We start from the raw sequence: 18,976 nt of genomic DNA on the forward strand, positions 1-18,976 counted from the left end.
ATGCATTTGATAAACAACCTGGGGGCTGTGGTGAGTCCAGGGTTTTGAATTGGTAGTGAATGACTCCAAGCCGAAAGCGTACATGTCTTTGGGAGTGCCTGTATTTTGATGTGACAGTACACATCCTAAAGCTCTATCGAGCATATCCAATTGTCCTTGTGAAGAAAAGGTAGGATGGACTGTACTGTGACCATTTGGAACTTTGACTTCATATACTATTTCAAACTGCTTAGATCCAAAACTGGTCTGAGTTCCCCTGTTTTCTTGGGCACTATAAAGAAGCGTGAGTATGTTCCAAATCCTATTTGGTCTTGTGGGACCTCTTAGATGACTCTTTTTTTGGCAACTTTTGAATTTCTTGTGCTGTGTCCTTCTTCTGACTGGGTGGAACAGCTGGAAGTTTCTTCCTTTTATAAAGAGGGGTTGGGAAAAGTGTAATGAAATAACCTCTGGATATGATATTTAGCACCCAGGTATCTTTTGTTAATATTTGCCTAGGCAAAGGGACCTCCTTTGACTGTTTATGTACCACATCACAGTGGTATTGTTTGTTATGACAATTAGGAGCCCCTGTTGCTAAATATGCTTCAATGCCATGATGGCTAGAATAACTGCAATAATCTCCTTGAAGTTTGTGACTTGTTTCCTGAAAGTCTTGTTGTTGCAGTGCTTTGCACTCGTATATCTCGCACATGAACTACCCAAGCAAACTCTCTGGAGTCAGTTGTGTGAGAGTGGGATTCTGGCTTTACCTTGAAAGGCACCTTCTGGTTCCAAGAAAGTACAGTTGTATAAGGCGCACTTACCCATAACAGCAGATGTTTGAATTCTTCACTGCAGCAGTAGCCGAAGGCTTGTATCCTGCCAAGGATACAGCACCTGGCCAGCTTCACAAAGCTTTAACCTCTTCCCACACAGTCACTCTGGCTGCTTAATAGGCTAATTCCTTTTGTAGGGAACTATAAAAGTATCCAAAGTGACTAAAAATCTTCAGAACATTCTTGCCCTTAAGTGTAAAAAAGACAAATTCATCCTGAACCAAACAATAGTAACAATAACACCAATGGGAATAACGGCAGCAGCAGCAAAAGTTGTAACTAATTATGTACGGCAACAGGGAAGCTGCGTTTGTACGACTACTGCAGCAGTGAAGAGTCTGAACATCTACTGCTATGGGTAAGTGTAACTTACACAGTTGTGCTACATTAATCATTCATTGCTCACTGCTACAGTAGCCTACGGGTAGATTACGGTAGCTTACCCAACATGGGAGAAGGAAGGATACTCCACGAGACTTTGGAGGACAGCCACTGGAAAGCCTGCTCTAGACCTGGAAAAGGAAACGAGTTTGTAATGCTCTGTAAATGTATGGATGGAGAATCAGGCTGCTGCCTCTAAATCGAGCCCACACCTTTGCATTATGCCACTGAAGAAGGTAAGGCCCTGGCAGAGTGGGCCTTAACCTTGTCTGGAATAGTTTTGATATGGTGGGAGTAACAAAACTTAAAGACCAAGGACAACAATCTTGAAATAGTCTGTTTAGAAACAGGTTGATCTTTTTTTTTTAGTTCCCACATAGGTAATACAAAAACTGATCAGCTTCCCTGAAGGACTTTAATCTGTCAGGGTAGTACTAGAGTTGTCTATGCACATCCAAGGTATGAAGAATCTTTTCTCCCTTGTTTTTAGTATCTGGATAAATGACTGGAAGACTGATGGCTTGATTCAAAGTGACCTCTGAGACTATCTTAAGCGTGAATGAGTGGTTAGTCCACAGAGTGACCCTATCTGTATAGAAAACCAGATAGCGTTCCCCCATCAAAACAGCTTGAAACTCAAGACATTGTCCTTGCAGATGTCACAGCAATAAGTAACAGGTTTCCAAGTAATGACCCTCAAATCAGCCACAGAGGCAGGTTCAAAAGGTGACGATGAAGTCCAAGTATTTAGGACGAAAACGCGTATTTGCTGTGTTATTTAAAAGCGTTTATGCTTTTTAGTACTGTTGACAATAAATTGAGTGGATTTAATCTTCGGGTTTCCTGTTTTTGGCTCGCTGCACTCTTTTTGGATTTCTTGGTGTATTTGGAGTGCTTTCACTTGACTTTCAAAAGGTGATGAAGTTAGTTTTTCCAGCAAATAACTGAAATTCCACAATGAAAGAATTTGTGTGTAAGTAGGTCTCATATGCACACCCCTTTCAGAAACAGTTTAAGCATGAACAGAGAAGAGGCAGGAGGATCCATGGGTAGACAAGCTGAAATGGCCTCGAGATATACCTCAACACAGACATAAGAAAGGCTAGAAAATAGTAACTCATAAATATTTGAGTACCCAATGTTGCACATTCCCAGATAGGACCCTGGTTATTGGCTAGGCATCACCTAGAAAATCTTCCATTTACAAATATAGGACTTTCTAGTAGCAGGCTTTCTTGTTTCCATTAGCACCCGCTGCACATCTTTGTGAAAAAGGTGTCTACAGGGTACGAAAATTTAATTATCCAGGTAGTCTGTTGAAATTGTTTGATGCTGGAGCATATCAAACTCTCCTTGTCTTGTGTGATTAGATCCAGTCTGTGAGAAGGAAGCTTGTGGTAATTATCCTTGGCCAATTCTGTAAGAAGGGAGAACCATTTCTGCCTCGACCAAAAGGGAGTCATCACAATAACTTTTTGTAAATCTTTCTGAAGCTTCAGAAGTACCTTGGAAATCACTGGAAATGGTAGAAAGGCATATAGGAACTGAAACAGCATCTGTTCTCCAGACTTGGTTGTAAGGATTTCTGGAAAATAATTTGTCTAGTCATCTGTTGTAAAAGGAGGTGAACAGATCAACTCTCGAGGCATTCCCCACATCTGGATCAATTCCTGGAATACCTCTGGATTGAGCTTCCACTTATGAGGGTCTGGTCAGGATCTGCTGAGTTTGTCTGCCACAATAACTTGCTCTAATAGAAAGGGAGCGTTGAAGAGATAGTTCCCAAGCTATCACTGCCAGCTGGCACAAAGAGTAGGATCTGGTGCCCCCTTGTTTAAGTACCATATCACTGTGGTTTTGTTTGTAATCACTTGAATATGGCCTGGTTCCCTATGTAAAGCCTTTATGGCATGAATTACAGTCAGTGTTTCTTTGATATTTATATGCTTTTATCTATCCAAATTGTCCTACAGACCCTGCACTTTTACACCCATAGATACTGCACCCCAAGCAAAATCTGAGGAGTCCATTATAACAGACTTTGCTACCATTGGAGGAGAAAAGGGGAGCCCTGGATTAAGAGCTATTTGATCCCCCCACCACTGTAGTTCTACTTTTACAAAAGCCACTATTATAATTTGAAAATTCTAGGCTCTGACTATGATGAGTGAACACATTTTTCAGATACCATTGAATCCTTCTCATGTGCAGTCTGGCAAGTAGTATCACGGGGATCATACAAATGATAAGGCCCAGAATCCTGTGAAATTCTCTGGCTGACGTTTAAGGCATAACAGAAAAGTTCAGGAATACTTCTTAGTATGAATCCACCTTGTCGTAAGGTAAAAAGGCTTTCTGCATGTGAGTATCTGTAAGGCAACATAGAAATACAACCTTGTGTGATGAAGTCAGGAAGGCTATTTTAAGTTTATCAGAAATCCCAGATGACTGATGACAGAAGCAACCTTTGTCAAGGACTCTTGGCATCTGGGCAAAGACTCTGCACAGATAAGCATTTCTTCTAAATAAGGAAAAATCTGGATACTTGCAAGCACTCTTGGTGCAGTAGACAGGTAAAGGGTAATGCAGAGAATTGATAATGGTACCCAGATAAACAAAACCTTAGATATCTCCTGAAATTGTGTGCAACAGGAATGTAAATACTGAGGTCTAAAGTTAACATAACACAATGGTCTTGGAGAAGTGGTGCTAGCACAATTTGAAGGGTTAATATTTTGAATTTTGGAACTTTTATAAAAAGATTCAGAAAGGAGAGATCCAAAACTGGTCTCTATGAGTGCTCCTTTTTTGAGACCAAAATATTCTGGAATAAAAGCCCTTTCCTAGGTTTTCTGCATGAACTTGCTCTACGACTTCTGACAGTAACACATCTTGGAGCACCTTGGGATACAATTGTGTTTGATTGGAAGGAGGAGGGATGCCCCTGGAAGGAGGTGGAAATTTCATCCATTAACAGCTGTAACTCTAATTTACATAAGATCTACCTCCAGGGGTCACAGAAGCAGAAAACTCTGCTAAGCTATTAAAGAATTTTAAAATAAACTTCCACATCTTGCCCTAGTAATTAAGACTTTTGAAGGCTAGAAAAGAAGAAGAAAAGTGACTCTTACCCTGCCTGTCCAACCGCTTATCCTCCTTATCCCTAGGAATTGGGTTGGAGGTGGAAAAGAGTTTTCTTGCTGCAGGGGTCGTAAGCGTAATTGCAACCAGATCTGCTCTATAAAGAGAATAAAGATATTTGATAGTTTGAGAAATTCTATACAATTTATCTGCTTTCTTAGGAATTGATGGGAGAGAATCAGAAGCATTACAGCTTTAAAGTCATGCTACAATGCAGGCAGAATAGGAGGGACGGGTGCAGTATTAGAAGCTGCTTGTTCAAGTACTTCATAAAATCTGTCCAACTCAAGGGGAACATCTACAAGAAAATAAATCCCTGAGCCTAGAAATTGTCTCAGCAAAAGAAAAAGCATCCATCTATACAAATTTCAGGCTGACTACTACTACTGTAGAAAGGGGGATGAATGAAAAGGCAGGTACTAAGGAATGTGGGAGATGTGCTCAATGCAAGTACATCCTTCAGGAACCTTTCATCATTCTAGCCAATTATGCTGAAAATAAACTTTTCTTTAGAAAAGGAAATTGTGCAAGCAAAAGAGTTGTTTACCTTGCTAAGTGTAATTCCTGTGCAGGTTTTTATGTAGGGAAAACTGAGAGGGCATTTAAATTAAGAATTTATGAACATTTATATGACATTAAATAAAGAAAGACACAAATGCCCTCTACAGACACAGCAATGAATGTGACAATTATACAGGCTACAAATTTGGCATTATTGATGAAGTGCAAACCAGTTTGAGGGGTGGAGATTGGAAAAACGTTTTAAACAAAAAATAAATGATCTGGCAACTGAGGTTGGTTGCTAACATATATCCAGGGCTTAATGATTTTATTTCTATTGCACCTGCCTTGAAGGAAAAAGCACCCAGAGTTTGAAACATCTTTCATTTCTTCACCAACCTACAAGTGGGACAGAAAAATACATAATGTACACGGATAAGAAACTTGAAAAAATTGTTTCACAAAACATTTTTTTTTATTTTTTAACATATATCTTTTATACATATGTTTTACATTGTTTTTAAATTGGAAGAAATATATATTTTAACACGACAAATATTTAATGAGTCAAGCTTAAGATTTGACTGATGGGTGTTAGCCCAATCAGGGAGGGTTTTCAACTATTTAAAATATATGCATTCAGTGTTTAATTGTTCTAATGGAGTCAAATGTCTTTTGAGGAAAGCGCTCAATGGTTTGTGGATTTTTGGCGCAATAAAAAGGAACAACTATGGAATCACTGTCTTCATTTTGATACTGTTTTATTTTGGCTATATATATATATATATATATATATATATATATATATATATATATATATATATAAAACAAATGTTACACAAACCGCACACAAAACTCTTGTCAAAAAGAGAGTTTAAAGAAATTAGGTGCCCATTAACATCCAGACAAAATATAATACTACTCAGAGTAAACACAAGCATTCAAATAAAAATTCTGTTTTCTCTTAGAAAAATACTTTTCAACTTTCCAAAAAACACTAAAATCAACAATAATAAACAGAGGAAAAAGCTCTAGTTCAGTAAATGCCAGTATGTAAAGAACAATTCTTAGAGAGACAATAAGAGTAATCAAGGAATGTCTACAAATGTGCCTGAAAAGCCAACATTCTTAAAGAGAAATTCCACAAATGTGATCACAAATACTTAACACATTAAAAACATTATACAAAAAAAAAGTTAAATATGTGGAAGGTGTCATAACTGTCTGACAGGAATCCTTGGCCAACTACTGTTCCAGAAAATCCTCAGAGATGCATTTGCATGAGGCAGCAAGTAAGTACTGAAAATATTTAGCATTCTAGCTGCTTTTATAATTAATTCCAAAAAAGACTAGCTTATAGGCAAAGACAGAGTGTGTGTGCGAGGGGATTAGAACTCTGGAAATTTGGTTGGGTGCTGTAGCCTTGGCATGTTGCATCAATGAGAATAATGATCATACAAGAACAAGCCAGAAAGGAATATGTATGCTGGTACAACCTGTTTCTGAGATACCATTGCAGTTTTTGCGTGTGTAACTTTGTCAATGGGCCCATCAAAAAGCAGGAGTCCATTACACCTCAAAACTCTGAGGAACACCCCTTGGTAATATCCTGCTGCATCTAGCAGTAGAAAAGCACCCGGATGAATCCAAAAAGGTTCCCAGGAAGGTGACTTGCACTGCTGGTGGTAAATGAGAAATATGGAGGTTCATTGACAGTCCTCTGACAAGGAAGCATGTCATGGTTGTCTTCAAAGCTTTTTTTTTAATCTTCTGCAGGGAAGTGGCCTGGATGAGGCAATCACCTAGGTATGTATAAATGTGAATTCCCTTTGTCCCACAAAATGCAATGACAAGAGCCAGGCACTTTGTCAATACCTTAGGTGCAGCAGACAAGTCAAACGGGCAAGTATATACATGGTTCCATACTGAAATGCTGGCACTCATAATATCGAGTGCTGACACACTGAAAAAAGACAAAAATTCCAGGAGAAGAGTAAATATTAAGCGTTGCTCTTCTCTTTCAAACTTCTTTTCAATGGCAGTCTTGGACTTGGTATATGTAAGAATTTTTTTCAGCTATTCAGTTCTCCATATTATGAGACTCACTCATGAGGGTTCTGACAATTCAAACTGTTATTGATGTGAATTGTAAATGCTGTCTCCTTGCCTGAACCTTTGGTACTGCCTGTTCTTTGCCACAGGGATGTGCAGATAGGCATGCTTCAGGTTTAAAGTTAAAATAATTGCATTTGGAACAATCATAGGCAGGCGATTCTGTAAGAAGAGTATCTTTAATTTTAGGACTACTGGGAATTTGTTTAATCTTGAAAGATCCATATTTGCCTCTAAGTCAGTTCTTTTCTTGGGTCCAGGAAAAGTCTTGAATAGAATCCTGTTCCTTTTACTGGCACCTTCCCTGTATCATCTTGAATCAAAAGACTTTCCAATTAGACAAAAGACTTAGGCAAATGTACTTTATCTTTGCTAATTAGAAAGTCCTACTTACTTGCAACAAAAGATGTTCAAATTTTACACTGCCTCAGTGACATATTGGTTCTGTGCCTGTACAAACACTTACACTGGCTGCTTTCCAGAGCTCAGAATACCCTCCTCTGATTCTCTGTGATAAGAGATTGGTTATGCCACTCCCATCATGTGAAGCCTAACCAATTCACAGAAAACCAATTATTCAGGCTTTTTGTGATAGGTACGATGAAACAAGAAGGACCAAAAGAGAGAACATTCGGATACCAACCAATTCAAAGCCATAAAACACCAAAGCAAATAACCAAAACAAACCAACAGCACAACATGGATGCATACCATCAAACTATATACAAAATAAGGGGGGGGGGTGCCACTGAGGCAGCGTAAAATTCGAGCCTCAGCTTCTATAGGTAAGTAGGATTTATGGAGCTCTACTATATTCATCACTGACACTGCCTCAATTGCATATGAGTAGATTCCCAAAGCTTATTCTACCAGGGAGGAGGAAAGATAAGGAATCCAGGAACTCCTGCAGAATTGTCCTTGCAAAGACTGCAATGGAACTTGAGAAAGAATCCATTTTGTAGTGCTTTGTAATGACCAGAAGACCAAGTTGCTTCTCTTACAATGTTTACAGAGTCCACTCTTTTTCAATATGCCACCAAAGACAATAAGGCTCTAGTGGATTGTGCCTTATCCTTTCCTGAAACAGATTTACCATGGTGGGAGTAACAAAAAACATTTGCAGAGTACAACCAATGAATAACCATTTGCTGACAGACAGGATGACTCTTCTTAGCCCCAGAATAGGAAATAAGCAGCTTTCCTGAAGGGCTTAGTTCTGTCAAAGTAGTACCTGAGCTGCCTGCACACATCCAAGGTATGTAGAATCTTCTATCCCTTGTTTTTAGGTTCCAGAAAAAAAACTGGGAGACTTATAGCTTGATTCAGGGTAAATTCTGAAACAACCTTTGGCACGAAAGAAGGATTAGTGCTTAAAACAACTCTATTCTTGTGGAAAAGCAGATAAGGTTGTCCCACTATAACAGCTTGCATCTCAGAGACTCATATTGCAGATATCAGAGCAATAAGCCACCAGTTTTCCAAGTGATGAACCTCAAATCAGCCTGAAAGGCAGGTTCAAAAGGAGATAAGGACAAGTTTTCAAAAACAAAGTTGAGATCCCAAGGAGGAGGAATTTGCTTTCAAGATGGTCTCAACAGCAACATTAATTTCATGAACTGTTTGACCATAGAACTAGACAAAAGAGGGGATCAATGGGCACGCAAGTTGAGATGGCCACAAGATGTGCCTTGACAGATGCATAAGATAAACCATCATTGAGCAGCTCACACAAATACTATACTGGGCCCTCTGATATCACTTAGGCACCACCTAGAAAACCTCTTCCACTTGTAAACATAAGATTTTCTAGTTGCAGGTTTTCTTGCCTCCTTTAATACCAGCTGTACATCATCATGGAATATGTGCCTAAAACGTATCAAGATGGAATCATCCAGACTATCAGTAGTAACTGCTCTAAGTTGGGGTGCACCAGTCACCCTGTATAAGTAGATCCAGAATGTGAGGAAGCTTGCAGTAATTGCCCTTGGCCAATTCTATTAAAAGAGCGAATCAAATCTGCCTGGACCAAAAGAGGGTCACCACAATGATCTTCTGTAATTGTTTCTGAATCTTAAATACCTTGATATCGATGGAATGGGTGGAAATACATAAAGGAATATTCCCACCCAAGGGAATTAGAATGCATCTGTCCTCCAAACATGGCTGCAAGGATGTCTTTAACAGATATTTTCCAACTGATTGCTTTGAAAGGAGACAAACAGATCTATTTGAAGTGTCCCCCACATCTGGACCAAATCTAGGCAGACCTCTATCCTGAGTTTCCAATCCAGGGGTCCACCAGGATTTCCTTAGTCTGTCTGCCATTATGGTTTGCTCCAATGGGATGTATGAGGCTTGAAGTGTCAAGAAAATACTGTAAGGCTAGCTCCTAAGGTCATCATTGCAAACAGACAAAGAAGGTATGACCTTGTCGGATAAAGTACAATGTGACTGTGGTGTAGTCCATGACAAATAAAAGGGGATGTGGGGACCGGAAGTGGCAAAGAACTTTTAAGGTCTGAATCACTGTTCACATTTTTTTGAAATTAATGTGCTTTGTGCAGTTCGAACGACCCCGTTCAGCTTCCACTTGAACTCCCCTGTAGATTGTTTCTCATGCAAAATCTGATGAGTCCTACTGGACTGATTAAACTTGTAGCTACAGGGAGAAGGGTAGGTGTCAATTAAGAAACATCTGGTCCCTCCACCACTGTAACTCTCATTTTGCAAAATCCAGTACTGGTAGCTGAACTCCAAAGGAAGAGGAAGCAGGTTCTGCTTCCAACAATTGTTTAAATACCACTGAATCTTTCTCATGTGGAGTCTGGCTGTGGTATCATGAGGATCAGTGATGCCATGAAGCCTAGAATTTTAAGGAACTGTTTTGTGGTGGCAGCTTCTCAAAGATGAAAAATCTTTAAAAATGTTCTGAATGGTCAGGACTGTCTTCTGCTAGAAAGGCCATACGTTTTCTGTGTCTAACATACACCCCATGAGACAATGCTTTGTGTGTGTGTGAGACAGGGCATTTGTAGATTCAACTTAAAGTTAGGAGCAACTGGCATGTGATGATAAGCATACTTCAGGTGCAGAGTCACCAAGGAACAGTGGTCCAGAAGAAAAGCTAGGACCTAATGCAGGGTGAGTATTTTGAATAAGAGTATGTTCAGAAAGGTATTTAGGTATGCCAAATCTAGCACTAGTTTCCATGGTAGTTCCTTTTTGGGTATCAAAAAGATTCTGGTGTAAAATCCTTTTCCTTTTTGTAATGCAGGATCTAGTTCTATAGCCGTTTCCTTGCAACTTGTGAAGGAGTACCAGACAGAACAGGCATGTCTGGTCTAGAAGATGCAGGAGGATTTTCTGTCCGCTGCCAAGAGCATCTACACTGAATTTTTCTCAGCAACCACTTGTCTGAGACCAATGTTGGGCTGAACTAAAGCCTGGGAAAGGTGAAATGGGAGGAAGAACAGGAGGAAGGGAATGGAGGCCCAGAGTTTTGGCTTAATCATTCTTTAGCAGGAGAAAGATTTTTTTTTTTTTTTTGTGGGGAAGGAGCCCCTTTTATTTGGTTTGGAAACACTGTCCTACTGATATTTCTCTTGGCACCCTGACTTTGTTAGGCTGGGATTTTTTGTTTGTACAGCTCTTTGAAGATGAGAACCTTGTTAGGGGAGAACCTGGGAATAGGAAACATTCTAGCTACCCCATGTATCAGTTTACCTTTATCATTCTATTGTTTAAGAATCTGGGTAGCAGCAGGAGAAAACACAAATTCAGTACTTAATGGAGCATTCAAAATTTCATTTTTTAAATCTTAAAAAAAGTTCTGGTTTTGTAACAAAGTAAACTTTCTCAGTACAACAAAAGCAGACGCATTTCTGCAAATAGTGCCCACACCATTCAATACACGCTTCAAAGCATGCTTTGAAACCTGAGTCGCATTCAAAACAATCTCATTCATATAACACTTCTGTTCAGCAGGAAAATGTGCAGAAAAGTCACCTAAACTGTAAGCACATTGCAAAATAAATCTCTACCTGAAGCCCTGATAATTTAAAATGCAAAAGACTAAATTACTAGGTCGAGTCAAGTTTTTCCCCTGAGAATCTAACCACTTGCCTATTTTATCCAGAGGTGTAGGGTTAAGCAGCCAACGCTCTCTTGTTGCAGTTAACAGCTGCAGAATCTGCAGCTGGGTCAGCTGACAAAGGAGCAAAGGTGCAAAATCAGTGTACATCTTGTATTTCCAAAAAAGCCTTTTTATAAACTATTTTGTAGCTAAATAAGTTTTACATGCAATTTTATCTTCTAAAGCTGGTAACAGAGGAGGAATAGCCAAAACATTTGTAATATCATTGTCAAGAAGCTCAGAAACTCTGCCAATCTCTTGACGTATCTCCAAATTGCTTCCAGTCAAATACAGCTCTAAACTTAGGTAGCATCTATGGAAAGGTGAACACTTGCTTGGATTTTTGAACAGATACACATCCAAAGAATCAGATTGGAGAGACTCGGATCATTCACCAATGTCTGCACCAGTCTCCATTACAATCTGCAGCATTAGACTGATTAGAAGTTAGCCCTATAATCATTCTGAAAAGAAGCACAGCCTCCAAGATTAGACAACTATAAATCACTCGGGTAAGGAAACCATATTAGTCTTATACACAATAATAACCTGATTGTCTGTAGTGGGTTGAAGTTTCTGTTTCTTCTTACCATGAACTACACTAGAGGGCAAAACATCTGGAGACAGAGTATTATGCTTGGTAATAGGTCTCTTACCCCAGGTGAGTCCTGCACCGAAAGGGTTTGGTTGGATACACACTTATGAAGGCTGCAGGAATTAGGTCATTATTCCAGTTCTCTGTCTTGAACTAGGAAGGGGGTTACTATTTCAGTCATAGGATCATAGGAGGTTATTAGGCTATCAACCCAGAGGTCATTTCAAGCCTAGCCATTTCCTCCCAATGCAATACCACAGATACTCTAGTCAGTACCCAGGGCTGTATTTAGTAATGACTGCCCATGTCCAGGAGGGTTGTGGTTGCTATCCCTGGTAAGAATTTATGGTGCCCCATCCACTCGTCCAGGTTAATTTTGAACAGTGTCATAGAGGCACTCTGCTTCACATGAATTGGCAGCCTATTTCAAAGACATGGCAGTCAATGGAGACAAATCTGTCTCTCCAGCACACCCTATTCAAGTCACAGGCCATAGTTTGGCCGCTGGAACAGGTAGCTATAGTCCCGTTTAATTTACGGATGTTAATGCATCCTACTGTTCTTTCCACTGATATCGGAGAGCCAGTAGTTCACTTTCATGTGTAATCTGGTTAAAGGGACTTCCACAATGACTGCAGAAAAAAGACAATGCCATAGTGGCCTCCTTTATGAAAATTTATTTCACTATTCTGACTTATGATAAGTGAATCAAAGATGGGTTACAACCTCATAACTAGTATTAAACTTGGCAAAATTTGATGAGTAGGGATTGTATGTCAAACTGGAAGAAATCCTCAACTGTGGAATCTATCCATTAATGTTGTACAAGACAGCAAAAATGACTCCCAAGAATGTAGTTATTTAAAAGTCAATTGTGCAGACAGAGGAAAACATCTGCCCTTCCCCTTGGTGGTTGATGCCATAGTATTACAACAGCTGGCAAATACGTCAGGAGCAGAGGACAATGCCTGAAACTAAAATCTTTCTGCTGCTGACTGGAATTTGAAGAATCTTCAGTGGGCTAACTTGAGATAGAGTATGCGCCTTGCATGTCCTGAATTCAGAAACAGAAATCATAACAAATGCACTGTGCGTACCTTGAATTTCTTATAGACTACAAATGCATTTAGATCCCTCAGTTCCAGTATAACTACAAGATTGTCAGAACTTTTTAGATTAGAAAGATGCAGAAATACTACAATTCCAAGCTGAACCCCTCAGTACAAATCAATGCCATCTTTCTGCAACAGCTTTTAGATGTTAATTTACAGTCAGGAGGAGGAAATCTAAAGACAAGCATTTAAAGGAAATCCACATTTAGCAATACTTAAATGTGTACCAGTATTAACTATCCAAGATTCATAAAGACGAATGTTACTGAAGGTCAGGCACAGCTGGGGTGTCTAGGTTAACTTCTGACAATCAGGAAATTTGAGGTGCAATTGTGTGTGTGTGTGTGCATGTGCGTGTGTGTGCGCTTAAGACAATGTTTCTTGAAGGGGATATGTGGCATATGTAACTGTATTTTTTCAAGAAGTTAGAGAGAAAAGAAACATAATTTTTGTATCTATTATTAAACAAGAGTTATATAGTTACTATAATGACAGATCCACGTTATCTGATTTTCATCTGGTTCAACACATGTCTGATCCAACCTTGGCACCAACTCTGAAGCTTCTTTCAGTTCCAAGGCTCTGACTCCTCCCCTACCCATAATTCCCCGTACTCCACCCTAATACCTCAAATCAAGTTTTCCCATCTAACACAAATATCTTATAACACTGTGAATATGATAATAGTTTCCAGTAAGACACATACAGGGAGAATAAGAACAGGACTGTTCACAGACAGGGAATTGAGCAGTACTCTCTAGTCATCATTAAATCATGTGTCAATTTAAGAAGGGGGAAAGAGGGAGGGAGGCTGAACCAGACAAAAATCAGACAACATGGCTCTAATGTGGTAAGTAGATAACTTTCATATCTAATGTTGTCTATTTTTGTCCAATTTCAACACATGGGACAGATTCCCAAGCTGTCTATCTGGGTGGTATCAAGGAAGGACACTCCTGAGGATGGTGAAACCAAAGGACGAATATGACCTAGATTGTACATCAAGTTTATGATAAGACACAAAAGGATGGATGCAGCAAAAATGTCATTAATGGGAAGCATTCTGAAAAATGCTGCTGGAGTGGATATTGCCCTACTGGAATAAGCGTTAGGCTTAGCATGTACAGCCAATTTCTTTTTGTTATAGACAAATGAAATCCAGTCTGACAACCATCTTGAAAGAGTAAATTTCGGGACAGCTTTTCCCAACTTTTATTTTGAATAGGCAATAACCAACTGGATTTTCTGAATTATTTTGTTCTATGATGATAGAATCTGAGTTGATGATGAACATCTAATATATGTAACATGTATTCACCCTTGTAACATGTATTCACCCTTGTCAGAGTATATGGGAAAAATACTGGTACATTTATGGACTGATTTAAGTTTGTTTAGGATGCTTCCTTGGGAAGAAAGGGTGCATTAGATCTATGAGGAACCATGTCCTTGTAAAAAAACAGATAGATTTGCAGAAAAGTGTTTGTAATTCCAATATCCATCTAGCCGATGCAACAGCTACCAGAAAAATTGTTTTCCAAGTCAGGAACTTAAGATCTACTGTGGCCGCTGGTTCAAAGGGAGGTTTACAGCCTGTAGCATAACGGTACTATCATTTGGAAGAACTGGATCCCTGATTAGAGGTCATAAAAGAAAGGTTCCTCTCAAAAAAGGCTTTAGAAATCTTTAGGGAAGCTATAGGGAAGTCATTATAGCCCATGTGGAAGTTGGAGACAGCTGCCACTTGAACTTTGATGGCGGAATAATTGGAACCTTTGTCAAAAAGTTAAGACAAAAATTCTAAGATGGACGCAACTGGCACTGAGAAAGGGTCCAATCCTTTGGAAACTGCCCAAATAGAAAACCTATTCCATTTGCTAGGGTATATCTTTTTAGTGGCTGGCATCTGAGAAACTGATATGATCTTAACAACTGTAGAAGGAAGCATGACATATCTGGTTTGGTCAAAAGTGGAGAAACCATGTGGCTAGTTTCACTGACATCTGATCTGAAGGAGGCAATCCAGATGGGTGAGATATAAGATCTGGAAAATAATCTAACATCCATGGAGGATGTACTAGTAGAGGCCACAGGAAGGGGAAGCATGTTTGTTGGGGGCAAGAAGGAAGCAATAAGCATTTCCCTGGCCTTGCAATGTCTGGCTTTATGGATAAACTTGTTCATTACAGGTAAGGAGGAAATGCATACAGGAGACTCAGGGGCCAACTGTAGACCTGAGTGCCCCGCAATGAATAACCATGTGGAGAGATCAGGGCAAAATAACTGCTGCATTTGCTGTTGAGACAAGAAGTAAAGAGGCCAATGCAAGGTTTTCCTCAGCGATGGAAGATCAAGGTTGCACTGCTGGGTTGATAGACCAGTTGTGAGGCATCAAAATAATCGTGCTCAATCTGTCTGCTAAAACACTGGATGGACCCATGATGTGTGCTACTATCAGAAAGTGGTGTGAAGATATTGCCCACTACCAGACACTCATGGCCTTTCAACATAGCGGGTAGAAATAGGTTTCTCACTGTTTGTTGATGTACCATACTGCTGTCATGTCCATCTGTATTGAAATCACACCCTTGGGGAGGAGATCCTGAAAGAACTAAAATGTTAGGAAGACATCCACATTTTTAAGATACTGATGTGAAGACTGGCTTCTATCGGTGACCATGTGCCTTAGACTATCCTCCCTTTGAAATGCCCCTCCATCCTAGAAGGGAGGCATCTGTGGTTACTACCACTACCGGTGAGTCCATGTGAAGAGGGTGACCTTCTGTCACTGAAAGAGTAGTAGTCCACCAAGCAATGTGGTGTCTGCAGATCTGAGTGAGGGGACTATGGTGAGAGAGGAAAGGCAGGGCTCTGAACTGGTAGTAATTGGCTCCCAGACAGAAATGGAGAAATCTTGTGGAGTTCTTCTCTAGCTTCACATGACTGCAAGCATCCTGGAGGTCTACTGAGCACATCCAATTGTCCTTCCTCAGCAGCAACAATATGGATTCAAAAGTGACCGTCTGTAATTTTGTCTGTTTCATGAACTGATTCAGGTGACTCAAAATTGGTTTAAAGTCCCCCTTTTTCTCTGGCACTAAAAAAACATGAGTAGACTCAAGATTCTAAATGGGGGATCAGCTGGATGACTTTTTTTTCTAGTAGTTTTGAAATTTCTAGTGCTGTTGGTTACCACTGACTGGGTGGAACATCAGGGACATTCTTCTTTTTCTGAGAAAAGAAAAAGGGAATTGAATGGCCCCTGGAAATGATCAATTAATGCAATCAGACGGATTTTAACTGATAATTGGGATATCATCACTAACAGTCAAGAAACCTCGGCTGCACTTGGTACTAATCCATTATTTGCATATAAAAGATCCAAGTCCCTACGCTGTTCTTTTGAGAACAGAGACCCTCCTTTTAGTCTCGCTGATAACACCGATGTTAATGTAGTTAATGAGACTGTTGGCACTTTTCCTTGCGGCACTTGTGTTGCCTGTGATTTTATTTTAGCCAGTAATACTTTTAGATTTCAGCATAATAAATTCAAAGTACATTCATTTAGACACTTTAATTGAAGACCACTAATGTGGTCTATGCTGCAATTTGTATGTCATGCCCTGGATTTTACATAGGGAAAACTACACGCAAGTTTTCATCTCGCATTAAAGAACACAGTTCGGCTGTACGAAACAAGGACATGAAAAATGCTTTAATGAAACATAGTTTGGAGTGCCATAATTTCACTCCGTTCAAATTTCTTGTACTTGATTTTGTAGATATGTTTATGGGAGATGTTAATACATTACCTGAAGTTAAGGAACTTTGCTGGTAGCTGAAACTTAATGCTGAAGCTCCTCCTGGACTGAACAAGATGCTAAATGTTAAATGTGCTCTCAGATGGAGACGCTAATTCAGCATGTATATTCATACCTGTCATCTATTTTTTGCAAGTTGGAATCTTGTTTTATTTATAAGACAACCTTTTCTTGTACACTATTTGGTACAACCTATGTTTTACTTATCAGTATTGGATTTCATAACACACAACTGTCATTCTTACTGGTCTTGTTTTGGTTCCTATGACTACGGCTTTAGTTTATAATGTTGATTGGATCTAACCACACATATGCATTATTGTATTTTTGACATTGCTCCTTATTGGATTATCATACTATTGGCACATCCCTTTCTAGTGACACATTTGTACATATATATATATATATGCATATATATATATATATATATATATGCAAGTTCTGACGAGTTTTGTTATCCTGAAGAAGTTCTTTCCACTAATAAAAGAACGAAAGTTTAGCACCTGCTCCGCCTTCTTGGTACTTACAGTAAGCTGTTATTGAAGTTGGTTTATGTATTAGTTGTGTGTGTGTGTGTGTGTGTGTGTGTGTGTGTGTGCGTGTGTGCATATATATATATATATATATATATATATATATATATATATATATATATATCCATCTTTCCTCAACCCCTTTTTCCTCATTTTGCACATAGGGTCAGGGTGTCACTTCAACAGTGACAATCACCTCGAGCCAAGGTTTACACCGCCGGGTGGCTAGCCCTAGCATGGTAGTTCATCCACACAGAACACACAGAGTATCCATCCACCTAGTGCATATCTTTGAAATGTGGGAGGAAACCAGAGTACTTGGAGGAAACTTACGCAACAGCAGGAAGGAAATTCCAGCCTCAGCCCAGAAGGCACCCCAGCCAAGAATCGAACCAGAGAACCTCTTGCTGTAAGGCAACAATGTGAACCGCTGAACCACTGCAGCCACCCAAAGTTTCAGACTTCAAATCCTTCAGAAAATGTTATGTTAATGCAAAACCTGATAACCTAGCAATTTTCTAAGTTTATAAGGACAATACTTAAAATATGGCCCTATTTTTGGACCTTTGTCCTCTCATTGTTTTAGCTTAGAGATTTCTTGCACTAAAAGGTTGAACAGTTTAACTGGAACATAAAGTGATGTAACAGTTTCCTACATGCATATATAAATGTGTGTATAATACACACACACACACACACACACACACACACACACATATATATATATATATATATATATATATATATATATATATATATATGTATATGGGTCCTAGTCTGAACATCGAAAGTATGTTAAATAAAAACATACTACAGCGAACTCACTTTCACGAAAGTGCATTTTAGCAAACATGCACTTTCGCAAAAAAAAAAAGGAGAAAAAAAAACAACACGCAGTTTGCATGTAGACTTAGTTGTACATCAACATGTACCGTTAATTGCTGAATATTTCCTTTTCCCAACTGTAGTGCGATCTCAGAGTGAGAATATTAAAGTAGGGGGGTGCAGGGGGTACGTGAGTAGTGTTTTATATTGTAGGTTTTTTGGTGCTTTTTTTTTTCACGAAAGTGCATTTTCGCTGTAGTAAGTTTCGATTAAACGTACGTTTGATTTAACAACATATGTCTTTGTGTGTGTGTGTGTACAGTTGGTAAAACAAGTTTACACACCCCTGTAAAAATGACAGGTTTTTGTGATATAAAAACGAGACCACAATAAATCATTTCAAAACTTTTCCCATCTTTAATGTGACCTATAGCCTGCATAATTCAATTGAAAAACAAACAAATCTGTTAGGGGAAAAATATAAAAAAAAGTACAATAAGCTGGTTGAATAAGTGCAAACACCCTTAAACTAATACTTTGTTGAAGCACCTTTTGATTTAATTCTAGCATTCAGTCTTCTTGGGTAGGAATCTATCAGCTTGGCAATATTTACCCACTCTTCCTTGCAAAAGCACTCTAAATCTGTCCGTCTGCGAGGGATTCTCTTGTGCACAGCCTTCTTCAGGTCATCCCACAGATTGTCTATTGGATTTAGGTCTGAGCTTTGGCTGGGCCATTCCAAAACTTTAATTTTCTTCTGGTGAAGCCATTCTTTTGTTGATCTAGAGGTATGCTTGTGTTGAAAGGTGAAACTCCTCTTCATCTTCAGCTTTCTAGCAGATGCCTGAAGGTTTGGGGCTAAAAGTAACTGGTATTTGGAACTAATCATAATTCCCTCCACCTTGACTAAAGCCTCAGTTCCAGCTTAAGAAAGGCAACCCCCCCAAAGCATGACACTGCCAACACCATGCTTCACTGTGGGGATAGTGTTCTTTTGGTGATGCA

At 39.3% G+C, this 18,976-nt stretch overlaps 1 protein-coding gene across 1 annotated transcript in view; it reads right to left on the reverse strand.

The window, feature by feature from the left end:
• SHPRH (SNF2 histone linker PHD RING helicase) overlaps nt 1–18,976 on the reverse strand; it is a 1,609,144-nt gene that overhangs the window by 363,758 nt on the left and 1,226,410 nt on the right. The gene's annotated exons all lie outside the window — the stretch shown is intronic.

This window comes from Protopterus annectens, chromosome 1.part0 (assembly GCF_019279795.1).
Source record: "Protopterus annectens isolate FY-2018-M chromosome 1.part0, PAN1.0, whole genome shotgun sequence".
NCBI classification, from domain to species: Eukaryota; Metazoa; Chordata; order Ceratodontiformes; family Protopteridae; genus Protopterus; species Protopterus annectens.